This window comes from Dermacentor silvarum, chromosome 4, assembly GCF_013339745.2.
Source record: "Dermacentor silvarum isolate Dsil-2018 chromosome 4, BIME_Dsil_1.4, whole genome shotgun sequence".
NCBI lineage: Eukaryota > Metazoa > Arthropoda > Arachnida > Ixodida > Ixodidae > Dermacentor > Dermacentor silvarum.
In genome coordinates this window covers 89,395,912-89,414,649 of record NC_051157.2, presented here as the reverse complement: position 1 = coordinate 89,414,649, position 18,738 = coordinate 89,395,912, and the positions used below count along the sequence as shown (strand labels likewise).

Genomic DNA, 18,738 nt, shown 5'->3' with positions numbered 1-18,738 from the left:
ACGACGTCGGGTCAGACAGGACGTTATGCCCGTAATAACGCCGGTCAGGCCCAGGCAAACAAGATGGGCCCACGTGGGCTTAATTTAACGACTCTCGGGAACTGAAGAGTTGATGACTCTTCTGCAACCTCACGGGGCTCGTAAAGTGTCCATCTGAGCGTGGAAATAAGTTAAACTGAAGGAAAGACCGAAGTGAAAAAGAAAAGAAATATATGGTAAGGCGCAGGATTAGGAACACTTAAAGGGTGCGATCTACCAGACGTATTTGGTCGGCGGCAATGCTTGAGTGATGGAGTTTAACATCCGTACGCAAGACATGGGATGAGAGAGACTCCGTAGATTACGTTTGGCCACCCGGGGTTCTATAATGTGCACACGCAGAACTCCTTCCTCGAGCATTTCTGTTTTCCGTGCTCACCGTAATTAATTCGCCGTGGCCCGAACCTGCTATGGGTTGTTCAGAAGCAAGACCCACGGGTCGTTTTCGATGAAAATTTTTCTAGCATTTATCGAACAGCAACGATTCGGTTCGATGGAACTTCAAAGTCTGAGGTGACAATAGGGCGATGGCTCCCGTATGAGTCCATTCGACTAATAAGAGGCTGGACAAAACCTGAATGATAGAAAACACGGGCAATTAACTGTGCCAATTCTTTGTTCCTCTTCATCACCCTTGTCCTGTTTTTAACATTAGCGTAAAGGATGAAGCAACTTTCAAAGAAATATTCTAGTTAAAAAAAAAGGAACCGAACTTGGATACGCGGTCCAAAGAAGAAGCGAGATATGAAGTAGGCAAGGCAGGGAGGTGAAACATGGTCGCGCCCTGTTGGTTACCCTGAACCACGGCCGCTGGATAGAAAAAAGGTGGATAAAAAAACTTTTTTTTTTATCCAGCGGCCGTGCCTGAACCTTGGGAAAGGTAATGGGAAAAAAATATAGATAACAACGACGAAGAAGAGACATTGTGCGCTCACCCACGGATGAATATTCCTTAACGTATGTAACCACAAGCGTTCGTATAGCCCAGTTGTGTTCAATAACTGCATTAGCACTTTGATGGCTAGAGTTCTACTTGAGTTCGTCGGCCAATATTTATTTATTTTTATTTATTTATTTCAACATACTGTCAACCCCATGGGGGTTATTACAGGAGTGGGTGAACAATTTGACACATATATGTACAGCTGCAATCCTGGCTTAACAAAATACAGGATAGGTGGGAACACATACAGAGACGCAAATAATATCAATAAGTAAAAGAGAGGACTGCTTTCTCGGCAAGCTCAACAAATTTGGGAAACGTTGTTTGCGCGGTGACACACGGGTTCAGTTCATTCCATTCGCGCACAGCTTGTGGAAAGTATGAACACAAAAACGCGTTATTATTGCATGAAAACTCTTCTATTCTATGTGGGTGCATCTGTCGAGTCTGGCGAGTGGATTTAAGGTTTATAAAGTCTGAGTAGATTAGTTTAAATGAGTTGTGGAGTAGCATATACAAAAACTTTAAACGCTGTAGTTTCGCTCGGCTTGCCAGAGTGTGAAGGCCAGCGCATTGTGATAGCTCAGTTGGTGAGTCGGTACGCTTGTAGCGGTTATAAAGGAAACGGACGGCTTTCCTTTGAATCATTTCTAGTGTGTGGATGTTATTTCTCGTGTGCGGAAACCAGACTACACTCGCATATTCTAAGATCGGCCGAATAAGTGTGACATATGCAAGGTGTTTAGTTTCAAATGTCGATCCTAAGATCTTTGGTTCTGAGAATGGTCTGTCGTCGTCTAAGTGGCTGACACTAGTACACAAAGCTCATCATTGAGAGTCTAATTAAGGTTTGACAATGTCACAGATTGTGCTCTCTCTCTCTCTCTCTCTCTCTCTATATATATATATATATATATATATAGTTTTATCACATCTGCAAGAATGGCATGTGGCGCTGTCGGTCAATTAATTCAGATGAGGTATGTGAATAAACGTTCGTGAAAGCGACGTCCAACCGCCAGCGGATCACTAAAAGTCGTTTCACGGCAGGAGAGCTCGCCAACGAACGCTGTCCGAAGCAACTAAGAGATTTGCCGCTTTAATGGAGCTCCGGCGTGGAAAAGTTGCACCGGCGACTGATTGATTGCTTGTTTACCGTGTCAAGGCAAAACAGGCGAGAGGGAAGTGAGGCAGGAGATGGAGATGAGATCACTGCGAGAAATAAATCGCGTTTAGCTAGCTCTGCACGAGGGCGCGCGCGCCTTGCTACGAGCCCTCGCGGAAAAATCCGCTGCTATCTATAGGAGCGTGGCATGCATCCAGACCGTATCCGATCAGTGCCCGCAAGGCTGGGCTGAAAGCTGACAGATGCGCCCGCGTCAAGCCGTTGCCATTACCGTCATCGGGCCGGAAAGTCACCCGGCTACTGTGGTACCCATGCCGCGGGCAAAACATATCTCCACAGCGAAACCAACGTGAAATTTCTCGCTTTCCACCGACATCCACTACGAGACCTTCCCGCCGATCTCACCCTCACTTTTTTTTTGTTCTTTTCCGACTGGCATTAGAATTTTGACTTAAGAGAGATAATACTACTCAAGGAGAGGAAGGAAAGAGTGGAGAGTTGAATTCCACGCATATCCAGCGTACACGTTTTGAATGCTGTAACGAAAGCGCTAGAAGTATACAGGAAAAGTGGCCCGTGGAATAGATAAACGCACTTTAAAATATTAATCCCTTCGAGAGCGCTGATCACGAACCATGGACGTCTGTGCATCACCTTCGCATACCGCATCGTTTGGTCGCGTCCTTCCCGTCGGCGATTTCGCAATATTGCGCTAACACCAGTAGTACGAGCAACGGGTCCCTTACAATATATATATTCTCACATCCCTGTAGCCACTTTGCGGAGGAAAGAAGGGAAAGATATATCCGTCCCTTTCGCGACCTTCGCCCCACTTTTATTTCTAATTTAAATATCCGCAAAAGAAGATACTGGAATCTCCTTCCCCGTGCATTTAAGCGACCCTGGTAGCTACGTTTCACACTGTGATGCAACCGCTTGGCTCCTTATACATGCGGAGTGACATATGGGATACAAAGCGCAGTTATGGGTCATGATCACGCGGTGACAGCCGTAAGGATAATAGGGCTACGTCCCTTGAATACGTCCCTGAAATATGGCTCATCAGCGGACACAAACACGCGTGCGCACGTACGCATAGGTACTTATTATAGGGTGTTTTTTTTTCATACATTTCCTTGAATCAGTTGACAGAACGGTTTGCGAAAGCAATATCGAGAGACAAATGCGGTATATTGACAACCACGCGGTACCCTTTGGCTTTACACAAACAGAAGACTGGAATAATAAAATTTATTCAAGACTAATTGAACAGCAAAATTCAGAAGACTTCTGAGAGGTCAGCCAGACGCTGCTTATCTCATTTTGCCCGTAATTTCTCACCTCTACATTCTAAAACTCACTTGTCAGAGAGAGAGAAACAGGATAAATGAAAGGCGTGGAAGTTAATCAGGACTGAGACTAGTTGGCTACGATACAACGATAGAAAGAGAAATAGGTGGAAAAGATTAGGAGAAAGGGATAATGTCAGGAGATGATGTTAGCTGCCAGTCACCGACATATTTCATTATCAGCGCTGTGTCAAAGACGGTCGCTCAGTCCGGCTGACTTCATGTATTCAAGCAGCGCTCTTGTGGCCTTCTGCAGTTGTGTTGTGCGGAAAGATGGCCCCAAGATCTTGTACAGCAAGAACGTTCATCAGTCTAGATGATTTTTTAAATGGTTCGAAGCGCGTCTTTCATCTTCTAATGGCGGGCAATATAACACAGCAGCCCTCGCTTCAAATTTCAACAGAACCTGCCAGCCAGCTCTGACCTCTAGTTGTAGTCATAAACGCGTTGATCTCGTGTGGCGTGCCAAACAATTAAGCCCAGTTTGATATCACCCTAAGTGCAGCCATTCCTCGCAAATCCTCTATTTGAATCTTGGTGGAGAAGACAAATGTAAAGAATGCGTGTGACCATTATGCTGAGGGGATGCATGTGCAAACGTGTCGATGGCAAATGATTCATTGGAAAGCGTCGCAGGGTCCGCGAGCTAGCGAGCGACGTCTAAAGACGTTCCATTCTGCACTTGGTTTGGAAATACGAACAAGCAAAAACAATTTTCGCTCGCCTCGCTTCCCTGACGTCGTCACATAGCTGAGGCAAGCGGAGACGTCATGCACGGACGCCGATGTCACGACTCCAAATGACAACGTTCCATCACAACACTTGCGCTTTGCTAACCGGCATTTAGTAGACGTAAGCAACAGCTGCTAACATGAATATGCGAGCGTGGCCACGATTCAAATATGGCCGTTCATGCCCGCAATGCCATGGCTACCAATAAGTAATGACGAGAGTCTCTGGCACGACGCGCTCTCTATCATGCTTAGTAACATGCAAGAGGTCTTCGCATTCGCAACGATTTGTTTTGGCTGTTGCATTCTGAAGAAATTTCCGCACGATTTGCACAAAGTTTCTCGAGCACTGGTGGTTAGATATAAAAGGCACCATTAACAAAACAAGCGGATGAGAAGGTACTACTGACACTGAACAAGTTTGGACATCTTCGCCCAAGGCTTTTCTGAGAGGTTGATTTATTACCGAACAGCTAGTTTGCGTATGAGACTATGGAAAAAATCACCCCAAATCCCAAAGCGTTCAGCAATATTGCGGCCTTCCTAATCGCATTAGGCCCCTCAGCGATGTCTCATTCAATCCAAAGCCTGCTCCGCACGGCTCACTATTGGCTATTTCACTCCGCACAGTTCTCGAGCGTACCGACGGGACGCTCGATTTTCTATACTAAAGCATCACAGTAGGAATCTCCTTTTGTTAATGATAGAAGGCAAGTTGTTGGGCTAGTCGGATCATAGATTGAGAAAAAAATTAAACTGCGCGAAGAAGACAAGACGTGAACAGAAACATACACGCACACATAAAGCGCAGACTTCCAACTGGCTTTATTTCGAGAAGGCAGGAAATTCATAAGGGTCTTCAAAATAGCAAAAAGAAAAAAAAATTGCTGAATTAAGGATAAAATTTTAAAAGAGATGACTGGCACTTTACTCCACCCTCTTCCAGCTTGAGAACCATGTCAACGCTTTTTATGCTGAGAGGTGCTAGCTATATTGAGCACATCATTATCGTATAGTCACCTATGCGTTTCGAAAGAAAGCCTTTAGGCATGGCCAACAGTCATGTTCCTCACTGATAATATTTCAGCACTTATATTTACAAAGGTGTCGATGAAGAACGCGAGAGATTGTTGGAATATTTTACGAAATAAAATGCATTATAACCGAGGTGCACTAAAACTATCCGAAACACTGCCTCCATGATGCTCTGTCGAAAAAAAAATTAAATAAAAGAAGTATCTCTCTTATTATAATAATCTTCAAGAAAAGTGTAGAAGGTAAATTTCCTTTTTATGTTTTTTTTCTATCCCGAGGCGGAAGGAAGACTTCCACGAAGCTGAAGGACTATTTTCAAAAGGGCCTTGCTACTTTTTCTGCTTTCTTGTTTGTTTTGTTTTCTTTTTTTTACCGATTTGTTCATCTGTTCTCATTTCAAAACCCACGCAACGTAAATGGTCTTTAAAAGAGCTCAGCAAGTAGTTCTGTTTTTTCTGTTTATATATATATATATATATATATATATATATATATATATATATATATATATATATATATATATAAAGATGCGAATAGAATGAATAAATAAGGAGGCCTACGCCAGTATTGAGGCACAACAGCGCGCCTAGAATCTAACTTTGCTCACTGGAAGCAACCTGGTTTGCTACCGAGAACGAGGCGCAATATATATAGCATGCGACCGCCATTAGGTGCGAGCAGAGAAGATGGGTGGATAGATGAAACGATCCCACTCATTTCCTACGCAAAAATGGCGTAATACTCGGAATAACTAGGCGGCGCAGCTGCAATGAACGGAGAGCGTTCCCTTTCTCGGATCACGTTTCACTCCAAACATGTTAGCTGTAACAGGCCTTACTCGCTCACAGCGGTCTCAATTCGAAAGAAACTGCGCTACGTAATTCCTTGCATTCCTAAATCTATTCCCGTGAATTATCCTTTTTTCCTTACGTCTTTCGTGTTTTTTGTTTCGAAAAACTTGCACGCAAGAGACGTTGAATGCAAATTCTTTAATATGCACTGCTTTCATTTTTTTCTTTTTTTGAAAGCCAGTACCGGATGCTCCTGAATTCCCGTCGCTTTAGTCATCACGTACAATTGTGCGACAAATATTTATACACGAAAGATCTAGCCGGCTACAACTGAAGCAGCAAAGACAAACAAGTTCTTTAAACACTTACGTTGCAACAAAACTGCGCCAGTCATCGTTGAACGTGTTCCTGCCTTCGGAGACCGTATAAAGTTCTATAGAAACTCGCAGAACGACTCCGGTGATTGCGTGTTCCTGTGGCGCTTAGTCACGAATAAAGGGTGAGGATATGAATTCACGAACATTCTCACCAGCGCCAATGCAATGAGTATATATATGATGACTTTTTATAAAAAAGAAATGTGGTCAATGAACCGCGGCGGCGGCGTCATTCTTTTGTGCACGTACGGTGAATAGTATCTCAGTGCCTTGACTTTCCTTTACAAACGTATACGGCGCATACCTTTTGTCCGTGAGCTCTGCGGTCTATTGAATTAGCACCGCCGATGCTCTTTCCCGAAACAAGACTGCCGCCGTTTCGAAGAATGAAGAACACATTGAGAAAGCGAGAACCGTTCTTGCACCGAGATAAGGGCACGCGTGCGTAAGCGGCGAGTTTTACTTTCTCGCCTGCTCGCAGTTTCTCGAGATGAAACCAATGACCGCAGGCACGTAACGGGGTATAATTTTGCTGCAGGCCCCGCGGAAAAGCGAACAACAGCGACTGGGTGGCAGCGCATGCCCGGTGGAGACAGAGAGGCCGCTATATATAGAGTAACGACGCACCAAGAGTTACGTACTTCTGGTACCCAGAGTGCCCACGCATTTGCACACATTAATTTTGTGTACATGGCGTTTTCTTTTTAATGCGAAAGCACTATATGCCCCATTACCCGAAAATCCGGCGTCGTCGTCGGCGGCGTGACCGAGCGATGTATACCAAAAATGGCCGACGGCGCAAAGAGTAAAAACGCATCAAAAATGCTCAGATTGACGTCTAATTCTTCAGGGAGATTCCTGTAAACAAAGTAACTTAATGGCTATGAAAAGAAATTTTATTACATTTCGGTTTGGGTGGGAATCGAACCCACGCCTCCGGGGCGCGAGGCAAGCACACTTCCCCGACGCCACGGAGGCTCCACGCTCTGTCTGAATAAAGGTGTGCCTAGTGCGTGCGTCATTGCATATGTCACGTCGAAGCCACGTGGTTGACTAAAGGTTTCACCAAAGGGATCATAACGCTTTCTCATTCCGACACGTAAGCAGTCTTAAATGTCTCTACTGAATTTCTTTTCTATGATGTAGCATAACTTTGTAAACCTAAAGAAAGAAAAAAAAAAACTATCATTGGGCTTAACGTCCCGAGGCTGCGAATTGGGTTATAAGGGTTACCGTAGTGGAAGACCCGAGATTAATTTTGACCACCTGCGGTTTTTTAACGTGCACCTCAAGCCCAGTACACGAGAGTGTTTGTATTCCGCTGCCATCAGAATGATGGCCGCCGTGGCCGGGAGTCGATCCCGTGACTTTGTGACGCTCAACCGCGCAACGCCATAGCTATATACAGAGCCACTGCGACAGGTATACGCGCAGTGTTAACGATACACACGGCGGTTGCAACTCAGAAGCCTCAACAACAGCTGCAGCCGTGAGAAATAAAAAAAAGAGAAGACGGCGACAGTGAAGGTGCGGTTCTTTTCTTGTTACCTTAAGTGCTGCTGGCCGACCCAATCGGTGCGAGAGGATGCAGTCGTTGCCATTGTGCCATTAAGGGCACGCGTCGCGCAAGCCAGTGGCAGGCCTCGCGTTCGCGTAAATCAGATGGGCGGACGCCACTGGCCGGCGGCATAGCACGCGAGGTACAGTGCCGTTCGCTGCTCGACGACAAGCCGCAACACGCGGGGTGCTCCGTGTAAGCGGCAGTTATCATTTGCGAAAGTTGCGTCAGCGATCGTTTTCACGTCCTGCACGACGGCACAACTTGGACGCTCGCGATCGACATAATGGCTCTCGGCTTTATGGCGGCATATTTCTTTCTTTATTCGTCTAGCAGCCCACTCGATCCCTGGAAAAAGGATATTGGGTCAGCGCTAAAAGGAGAAGTAGCGTGTGCATCGTATACAATTTAGGAACGAAATCCGGTCGCGATAGGTGAACACTGGTACTGATGGTACTTTTAACCGTGACAGAGCCGTTGAACCCGATCAGAGATTACTCGGGATTCTACGCGAGAACTTTTGGAAACAGAGCTTCTTCGACCATGAATTCATGCTTCGCAGGTCCACAAAGCAACGCGGGCACGGCTACAATTTCTGAAATCGACCGACCTCATTCACAGACCGATTGTAACCACCTGTGATGGGGCGGCCTCACGTGCGCACACTGATAGTGTCTACCTGCCTCCTTTTCGCTCCCTTCTCTCTTTTTTTTCTCTCTCTCTTTAACCGCTTTCCCTGGTGTATAGCGTAGAAAACCGGACGCGCAGATGGTTGACCTCCCTGCCTTTTCATCTTTCTCGATCCGCCACCTCCTGTCCCTCAAAAGTATTTCTCTCATTTGTTGAGAAATGGAGACGCGCGTCTTCAAGGGGCTACAAAAACCGAAAGCAATTATTATATTTTAGCGATCGCGGAGGCTTAATTAAGCACTAGGTACTTTAAGAGCAGCAAATCGGAGCGATGCGCCTGAGAAAGACTTATTGCCGCAGCTTAGAGGCACTCCATGCACACCGACTCATCCATTTTATTCCAATGCGTTTTCAACCTTTCGCAGTTCCGAGTTATGACTTTGGGAGTAAAGTCCTTGCGACGTCGAATTCCAGAAAGAATTGCTGACCTAGGGTTCTCAAGCCCAAAGGCCACAGGTCTCAAGTTACGTCCAATAAGCGCTATGTTCTTTATTTTTAGTTTGATCTCTACGGAATCTAAGAACGTAGGCAATCGCAAGTATAAGTTGATGACATTTGTGACCACGCATTTCGCTGGCTTTCTGGGAGAATGTCACTCACAGATGACTCGCCTTCGTGAGGCTATTCAAAGCGGACACCGTCAAATACTCTCGGGAGCCGTGAGGTTCTGCGAACCAAAATTTAAGAAATACTAATATAAGTGACTAAGTGGTTTGCCAAATCCGTGATGTTCAACGACCAAGCTCCTCACCTTGTTTTAAACGGCGGTGCGAAGTGAGTTGTATGTTTTTATGCAAATCAGATCCTTGAAATTCGCGATTTTTTGTGAGGGCACGCAGCCTGGTTGTGTATTACAAGGCGTGGCTTGTTAAAGTTTATATAGCTTCCTATAATCACAGCAAGCTTGCTCCATATGGGCAGGTCACGACCCTTGCAGCTTACAGGGATCTCCTAGAATGAAGGCACAGAAAAAAATGCAGTCGAGCTTAAAAGGCTCGAACAAAACTAAAACTTGAGAAACCGCCTTCTAAGGAGTAACAAAGAAAATAAAAGACTGGGAGTCCACCGGACCAAATTGTATACGTCGACAAAGACGAAGCAAATATCACTTCACTCGCATTCATAATTTTTCTATATTGACTCTCTAAGCACGTTTGCGAAATGTGTTTTACTGCCGGAAGGTTTTTTTAATTTTATTTTTCATATCACTCCTTGTTATCATCATCCTTTGATCATTGGACAATTTACTATTTGTGGAGAAGCCGGTGACACAATAGTGGCCAATAGTTCCATGTTCATCTATAGATAAATCACTCAATCACAGTCCAAATAAATTCTTGACGTTATTTGACAGGGATACGAAGTAAAAAGTATATTAAATATCGGCATTCTTCTTTCTTTTCTTGCATTCGATTTTGGAAGTCGAGCGTAAAGAAATGTTTCAAATGAGCAAAATTGTCTATTAAGTGCGTGCGTAGGAGATGCCATGATCGGTGATGCCGGCTGCTGTGGTTAGCTTAGCCTAACGACAAAATGGGCACCAAATATATTACACACCAAGAAGCTACAAGAAGAAAAAAAGTAACGAGTAACTAAAAGTATTTGGCACGTTTGCGTACCGAGGGACGTCAGTTGTGGTGGCGGTGGAATTGTATTTGGGAATTACAGGGTTAAGAGACGAGTAGTAACCGGTGCTGTCTACAGCTCCACCATCTCCTTGAACACATATAACAACAAAGAAAGACACGGGTTCTGTATCCTAGCGAGCATGGTCGTGGAGAAAGTTATGATAACACAATCCAATGAAACTCACCTCTCCGTTCTTTAAGAAAAGTGAAATGCAGCATACACAAACACCTCCTCTTACTCCCCCATCATCTCTAAACCCCATATCAACATATCCACCTAACACGTATTCGTTTAGGTAGCAAGAAAAAGGAAAGCTACCTTACGTAGAAAAAAAACAAAAACAAGGAAACATCAAGTGCCCCCGGTTCACTATACCATCGAAACCCCGACACATTGTTGTCAGGCCACCTAAACTTGCAAACAGCTATACGATGATAAATTATCTGCGCATCAACAGCAAGAAGGACGATAAATTGATGACGGGAAGTGCTGGCGCCTGGACGATAATGACGTTTGACGGAGTGCGTCACGCAAAATCACAACAGTAGTACGCGATGTCGTGAGATATCGTGAACGAAGGAAACAAACCAGGAAGGAGCATTGCGTCAAGCAAGGGGTTCTTCGCAAGCGAACTCTCCTTGAAGCTATGCCCTTCGCTTTTTTTCTCTCGCGGTGTCGGCCCACCACGTGACCTCTGATACTGCCTATTGGACGAGAATATTTGGTTCCCGGTAATGTTTAACCGATGCCCACTTGTTCGGCTGCCCTGCTGAGGGGGTTCATTAAAATCTACTGCGTGCTCTGACGTGTCGATCACGTGCTTGGCCTACTCGTTTCGCTTGAATCGTGCTGCGCAATGCTTCTTCCAAGCTGTTTCCTTCCTCAACGACCGGTATGCGCGGAATCCCAAAACAAACGGATGAAGTGCATTAACGTGCGCCGTTTAATCCATGTCTTAAGGCCAGCGAGATTCTATTAAAAGGTAGTGTCCTCGCACGCTGCATTCCTCAACGACTGCGAGCGAGTTACTTATCGCGGCCGACGCTTCTATCGCGAATCGGTTATCTATATGAGCGAATAATAGATGACAGCGCGATGGGGCGTCACGACGATCTCGAGATCGCGAGGCGGCAGCGGTTATCGGACGCAATGCAACGGTAATACGGCCTTCCCAATGTTTTCCCAAGCCGGTGCTGCGCTCAGTAAAAGGGCAGAATCTCCAGCGCCCTGCCACAAGAGTGCGGAAACGGCTCGATCAGCGAGTCGATATGTTTTTCTTTTTTCCGCATGTGCGTCTGACCTGGCGCTTCCTGAGGCCTTTATTCACCGTAAGTTGTTTAGCTGCAGTGTCCTCGTTTCGAGCGTCACTATGCCGGATCGACGCTGCCTGCGTCACGGCTTGCGCGCGCGCGGAACGTCAGCATTCGGGAAGCCCGGAGCAAAGCAAACACCGCTGTCTAATTAAAACCAGTGCAGGCGTAAATGACAGGCCGGTGCCCAGCTCAGTCAGCTTACACTGCATGGTTATTCGCTGGCGCGTTGGGCTAATGAATGCGACGGTTTCCATGCACAGCGCTTTCGCAAGAGCCTGTCGGCGAATGTACGTATAAAGGCTCTCCTTTCAACGCGAAAACAGTCGCTGCGTTTTACTGACTAATCTTGGTTTTGGTCGAGAAATATGGCGCAAAAGTGACAGTAAGGACGGTGGCATTTCTGCGTGCAGTCTTATCATTTGTAAGATAAGCTTAGGTTGTACTTACGGAACACGAGACAGCGGTTGGATTGTGAACTTGCGGCTCACGTGTCGCAACTTTTGAACCAGTCACGTGAACTCATTCTTGAGTGCTTTTTGTATCGCCATGGCTTGTGCTTATCGGGTGACCGCGAGCGGTGGCGAATGCGTCGAGCGTCAATCTCATGTGCAGTTGATACTCGGGATCGAATCCCTGCAGTGCCGCCGCGAATTCACCGGTTTTTCTAATGGGTAGAGTTTTCTCCCGTCCAGGGGGGCTCGGTTGTTTGTAGGGGGTTCTCATCTCGAAAGGGAGCCCCGTAAAGATTTGAAAGGTCTCATGCGCACCATTTGTCCCACCACAGCAGCGGTGAAAAAAAAATGACGGTCACTTTAACATATGCCAAAGAGGGTGAAGGCGAAAGCCTGCGCGTTCAAGAGACATTCATTAAATTACTTGAAATTCTCATTAGAATGCGTTGTTACTTCTTATTTGTTTTTTTTTCGAACAAAGGTCGTGGCTTCGAGTGCCTTAACTGACGCTCCCATAATTAAGTGTGCCTTAATTAACATCGCCCGAATTAACGCTGACGGTCGTGGGTTCGAGTGTCCTAATTACCTATATTAATAACCTGTGCCTTGATTAACTTCGTCTTAACGCCAAAGGTGGTGGGTTCGAATCCCACATAAGCTCAATAGTTCGACTCCCACCGAAGGTCCTGGGTTCGAGTGCCTGAATTAACTTTATCCTAATTAACACGATGACGACGGTGACCCGCACACCATCACAAATGTTGCGTGAGCATTTTCATGTAGCAAAGACGCGATGCCGGGTCGGTGTAGTAAGCAGTTTACTACAACGAGTCGTCATCGTCTACATAAATACACATCTCAGAGCATCACTACACATTTATGTAAAATACCTGTGTCGCATCATCATTGTAAATAACCATTGTGTACAGTGCATAAATTCAACATCATTTTATATAATGTGACAGTTTGTTTCCGTGTGTCTATGTGGTTATATGTTGTGAGTGTGGACTCGGACATTTCTACGAAAACGTGCCGTGTATACAGTGCTCCGTACTTTGTATATGTTATCATCCCAGTGAAATTGTGCCGTCAAAGTTACTCGGTGTTCGTATCGTCTTTTGTTGAAATAAGCTTTTTATAAACACGATTTCGCGTCGACGACATGGTTTTCGCTCAGGGAAGTTGAAGCTCGACTGAACATGAGACATATAAGGCTTTCGCCTTAATAATCGAGCATCCACCGCTGCGGTGAGAGGCAGACGAGTGTTGCCACCGAGTACGTACCGGTCAGAGATGTAGATACAAGCGAGTTCCCGGCCAGGTGCTCGGCGAATAAGGGAGCTCAACGCTTGGGAACGACACTCACCTTATGGCAAATTGCCTGGCATGGGACCTGCGAGAATCCTTTCAAGTCTTCTGGTCAAACTCGATCTCCTCTAGCGACTCAAGTTTGTGCTCACGAGGGTTTTGACTGAATTTTAAAGGTACAGGCTCCTTCCCAAAATATATCACCCCTGAAGAAAGCCGGGAGACGCATGACACTCATTTTGAAAAAAAAGAAAAAAAAAAAAGACGGTCGGTGCCCGGCGGCGGCAGCGGCTGTCGAACCGTGCACGAGCTCCCGCAGCCGAGGCAGGCACTCTAACACGAGGCCGTGGTTGCGGCTCAGGGTGTTTATATTTTAACACGAAAGTGTTTTATGCCGGGGTCCACCAAGACTTCACTGACGTATTTCCGTCACGGAAATACGTCATAGAACATAATACAAAGAAAGAAACCAGAAGAAAAAGTTCCACAAACATGCAAAATTTGGAAATCGAACCCACGACCTCTCGGTCCGCGACGATAGATCTCCGAGCGTTTAACCCATTGCGCCACAAACGCATTTGCAGAGAGCTACACAGACGCGCCTTATATATCTAACACTCCTCCGTGTACCCGCGCTCTTGCTCGGGGCGGTGCCGCCGCCTACGAGCAGAAAAGAGAAGTACTGCATTATGACACTAACGCGCACCGACAGTGAACGCTTCGGTGGTCTCAGCACTACGACGCCTCGATGCCAGCATTCGAAGGGACGCTGGCATCAAGAAGCACTACCAACGGTGAACGCCTAGGTGGCGTTCACCGTATTCAGCACAGCGGAGCGTGGCCTCCGCAATTAGCTCTGAAAATGTTTCTGAAGTTGATCGCGGAGGCTGCAATTACGACGCGCTGTACGCGCTGATTTGACTCGGTGACGATTCAGTTACGTGCTTTGTCTTGCGCGTTGTATTAGTGTGTCAGTTACGTGCTTCGTCTATCGCGTTGTGCTAGCGTGTGCAGCGTAGTGCAGCTTCCATATGCACGACGGTTGCTCATGGTCATCGACGTTGGTAGTCGTGATGGAGGAGACGTGCCACCAGGCGTCAGCGTGGGTGCATCAACGCCTAAGGGTGCTTTAGCCACAAAACACCAATAGACATTATATATCAATGTGCAATAAACATTACACTACTTCTGTGAAGACACGTTTCACTTTCGTGTTCTATACCGATTCCTATATAAGAGGGATCAACCACATTTTTTTTGTGCAGGTTGGAACAGAGGAACAAGTAGCGCCTCTACGCGCTGGGAAGATCCCCTTCCATACATTTAATAAGAAAAATATTTTCCTATATTGGACAGCCTTGGTTTAGGTTCCTTCAAGCCAGGCGTCCACAAGGTCGTCGCAAGTCAATATTTTTTTGAAAAGTAGGACGTTTCTAAATATCTTTCGCACCAAGCAAGCCATCGCTTCTGCGAAAAGTCACCTAGTTCAATCTCTTATAGTGAGTGCTCTTGAGAAGCAGCCGTCTATTAGACCTTGAGGGAACAAGTGCCTGCTCGCATTTGATTTATCTAGGTCAGAAAGAACGTTTGCTAACTGCTCAGACGCATTTATTTTTGTAGCGTGTATGTGAGCTTTAGTAGTAGTGTTGTCAACTGTTGTCCATATAGTCTTTTATATATTCTTCGTCTCACACTTTTTTTGAGCTAATCTATTAATTAAGCGAAGAGGAGTAAACGCGGCGCCGTCGAACGGGCACCAACATCTCCTTTCAACAGTTAATAATAATAATAAAAAAACTATTAATTTGGTCTCTGCACATCGCATGTTTTCGTTATCTTTTTGAAATCAATGCTTTCGAACAACTACTAAACACTTACAGCTGGTTGAAAACTCGGTGCTGTTAAGAAGGATACGCTTTGCATGAGCCAAACAACAGAGTACTGTCGGCAGCATGAGTTGAAGCAGTGTTAGGAAAGCTGAAAAGAAATGATTACTACACCGAAACGCACACGGTTCCACCACACAAAACAGAACCTTTAACAGAACTCGGAAAAGCGCATTAAGCGCAGCGCGCAAGACGGTATAGTGTTCACGGACACAGCAATTAATGCACGAGGCGGGAGCAAAGAAAAGCTCTTTAGCACCGACACCAACTTCACGCGATTACTTTAGAACAAAACCTGAATGGGCACTTAAGGAGTTCAGACGACATTAGAGGCAAGTATAAGCATGAGCGCGCAAACTCGAGCAAATACTGCAGTAAAGAAAATGTCCGTGCCGGATTAATGACTCGGCTGCGAAGGCCAAGCTGACACGTCGTGTTGCGACACGGCTTGGTGGAGGCATGAGTTACTGGGGCCGGCTGACGATACCAGCAAAAGCAGCAGCAGAGCACACTCTCTTTGAGGAATAGAGTTGCTTGCGCAATTAATGCGTAAATATGCTACTCACGTCCTTACACGCCCTAAGCTCGCTTTTTTATCGCCTTCTAAACGTCCCAAAATAGCAGCTCACGTGCACTGCAACGACCACTGCACGCGATAGAAAACAGTGGAGAACCTCAATTGTGCTAAAGAACTGCTGGCTTATGGATGTTGTAGTCCGTAGTTTATCATTTTTATAATATCGCACTATGGACAATGTTGTCATTGTGTCATTTACTTTACCAACTTACCGAACATACGTCGTTTCTATGTATAGTGTTTAGAGGAACACGGTGAAGGCAGTTAACATCGATAACAGCAAAGTGCGAGAGACACATCTTAAGACGTGGGTATAGCGTATGGCATTGTGAACTGCCAGTTTTCCTTGTCAAAATTTCCGTGATTTCTGCTGAGGGCGCATTACTGGACAACGTGTAAGTGCGGAAAGAGCGTTAACTGAGGCATTGAGTGGTACGGCAGCTTCTCTTTAGGCTGAGAGACCCGCCGTGGTTGCTCAGTGGCTATGGTGTTGGGCTGCTGAGCACGAGGTCGCGGGATCGAATCCCGGCCACGGCGGCCGCATTTCGATGGGGGCGAAATGCGAAAACACCCGTGTACTTAGATTTAGGTGCACGTTAAAGAACCCCAGGTGGTCAAAATTTCCGGAGTCCCCCACTACGGCGTGCCTCATAATCAGACCTGGTTTTGGCATGTAAACCCCCATAATTAAATTTATTCTTTAGGCTGAGAGGACTGATTGCCCCTAAGCCGACGCTGACGCTATATATCTGCCGATACATCGCCAATAGCACCGCCTCGAGGTCCTCTGTGCAATAGGCGAGCATATCATTGTGAACTTGAGAATTTAAATGGCGGATATCCTATTCAATGTTTCTTACAAAACACTCTATGATGGATCGTATACATAAAAAATACCTTGTGGTGTTTAACGTCCCGAAAGTGTACAATGGGTTATGAGGGACGTCGCAATGAAAGGTTCTGGATCAATTTTGCATACGCGGGGTTCTTTCAAGTGCTGACTCAGAAGGGTTTGGGTGCGAGCTAGTTGGTACGGATCATTCATATTTCAAGTGCACCTAAAGTGACGTGCACGAGCATTATTGCATTCTCCCTCCATCAGAATACGGCCATCTGGGCCGGGAACCGCACCCACGACTTCGTGCTCAGCAGCTAGCGTTGGCTTTACAAGAGCTACCATCAAGCTCTAGCACAATTCAGCGGTGCCCGATAGAAACAATGCGCTAACGAGAAACTGACCGGAGTGCCATCTGCATGCCGTCCGTTGACGGGGCGAGAATGTGATCCACAAGAGAGCGATCGCCGGAGAGCGCAATCGAAGAATACGGTCTCACCATGTATCAGCCTTTCGAAGACTGGACAACGCACACTTTCACTTGACTCTCTATTGCCGATGTACCAGTCCTGCGTACGTGAAGTGCGTCTCAGAATAGGTTTCTGCAGTGTAATGGGACCGGCAAACGCGCTGTTTCTTTTTTGTTTTTTGCCAGAGAGCGCAATGTTGCCCATTGACTTGCGTTCCGCGTCCACGGGCAGAATCGCGCCGTGCATTAACCGGTGTTTACTGGAGCGGTCGTTTGCCGACGCAACTTTTGTTCAGAGCCACTATTGTATACCGCGCGCTCATATTACACACAGGCCGGTACGAAATTTCGCGGGACCTGCGACCACGTGCAAAACTTACGCCAAACTAAAGCCCCTGGTGCCAAACTGCATTCATGCGCCCCCTGACGAAGCGAGTGCCTGGTATTGCGCATGCTCAGGCACACCAGCAGGAAAGAACGCGCATGCGCAATGCCATGTCCCAACCCCAGAGGCTTGCTTTGTCAGAGGGCGCATGAATGCAGTTTGGAACGCACTCGCAGATTTCCGCGAAATTTTCTCCCCGAACGTCCATACGCGCATTGTGCCCGCAAGGTGTATAAATTATACGGCCGTTCGCAGTGTCCACGAGGACCACTTGCGCATCTTGCTCGAGGAAGAAGTTTGACTCGCTAGATGACAAGTACTGCGCAAGTGAGAACGACAAAAACGCGCGACTTAATTACTACATAAACTACCGTATGCATTTAACGTCGAAAGCGAAATTGTGCAATCTACACGTATTGGCGCCTTTTATAAAAATACATAAATACAGTACGGCACACAAGGTGAAGTAGGGCACGCATACAGTACGGCACACAACTTGGTTAACTAGCCGTTTTAAATGCAAGAGTTTTATTTCGGAGTGATGTTTTTTTGTAAAGAGATAAAATGGAATGCTCTAACGTCTGAAATCTCTTTTACATTCTGAGATTGAACCATTACGCAACAAATGGTGGACGTTCGTGCTGCCTGAGAGCTCGTCTCAAAACAGTAACGAATACGATGCAAGGACCGCGCGTAATTTCACAGATGCTCTCCTTTGTCAGCACACGACACGTCCCTCACCATTTTCGTTATTTTCAGCAATATTTAACTCGGATTTAGGGTAATGAGAGCCATAAAATTTCCTTAAGAACGCTTTGTTATACCTCGTAAACGACAGAGCTGCATGCTATATAGCGGAGCCCACAGCTTCACGTAAGAGTGCTACAAGTCAGCGCCGGCAAAGTGGCTAAAGCCAAGTACAGCATGAGCCATGGCCAGGCCCGACAATTAAGCCCGGCCTGCAGAGCTCAGCATTGTGCATTTATCGGCGCAGTTTTTCTCTTAGCGACAAATAAAAACGTGCCTGCCTAAGCGCCTTACGAAGTAATATAACTAGCGTAACACTTATATTACATTAAAATTACTATTCGCATGCTGTCGCGCATCTTCTTTACAAAAACAAAGACAATAGAAAAAAAAAAACGTTATTAGTGCTCATCTGTAACTTCCTTCTTAGTTTAGTGCAACAATTATAAAAACATTTATCGCGGTTTGAGTGAGTTTTCGCGAAGAACTTCATCGATA

General features: G+C 46.1%; 1 protein-coding gene across 5 annotated transcripts in view; it reads right to left on the bottom strand.

Annotated features, from left to right (window-relative positions):
• Positions 1-18,738, bottom strand: part of LOC119450367 (dopamine receptor 1) — a 439,710-nt gene that overhangs the window by 150,736 nt on the left and 270,236 nt on the right. The window contains exon 3 of one of the 5 annotated variants that reach the window (XM_049665831.1): positions 15,220-15,318. The exons of the other annotated variants lie outside the window; for them this stretch is intronic. The gene's annotated coding sequence lies outside the window, so the exon portion shown is untranslated. The remainder of the gene's footprint in view (positions 1-15,219; positions 15,319-18,738) is intronic. 5 annotated transcript variants of the gene reach the window in all.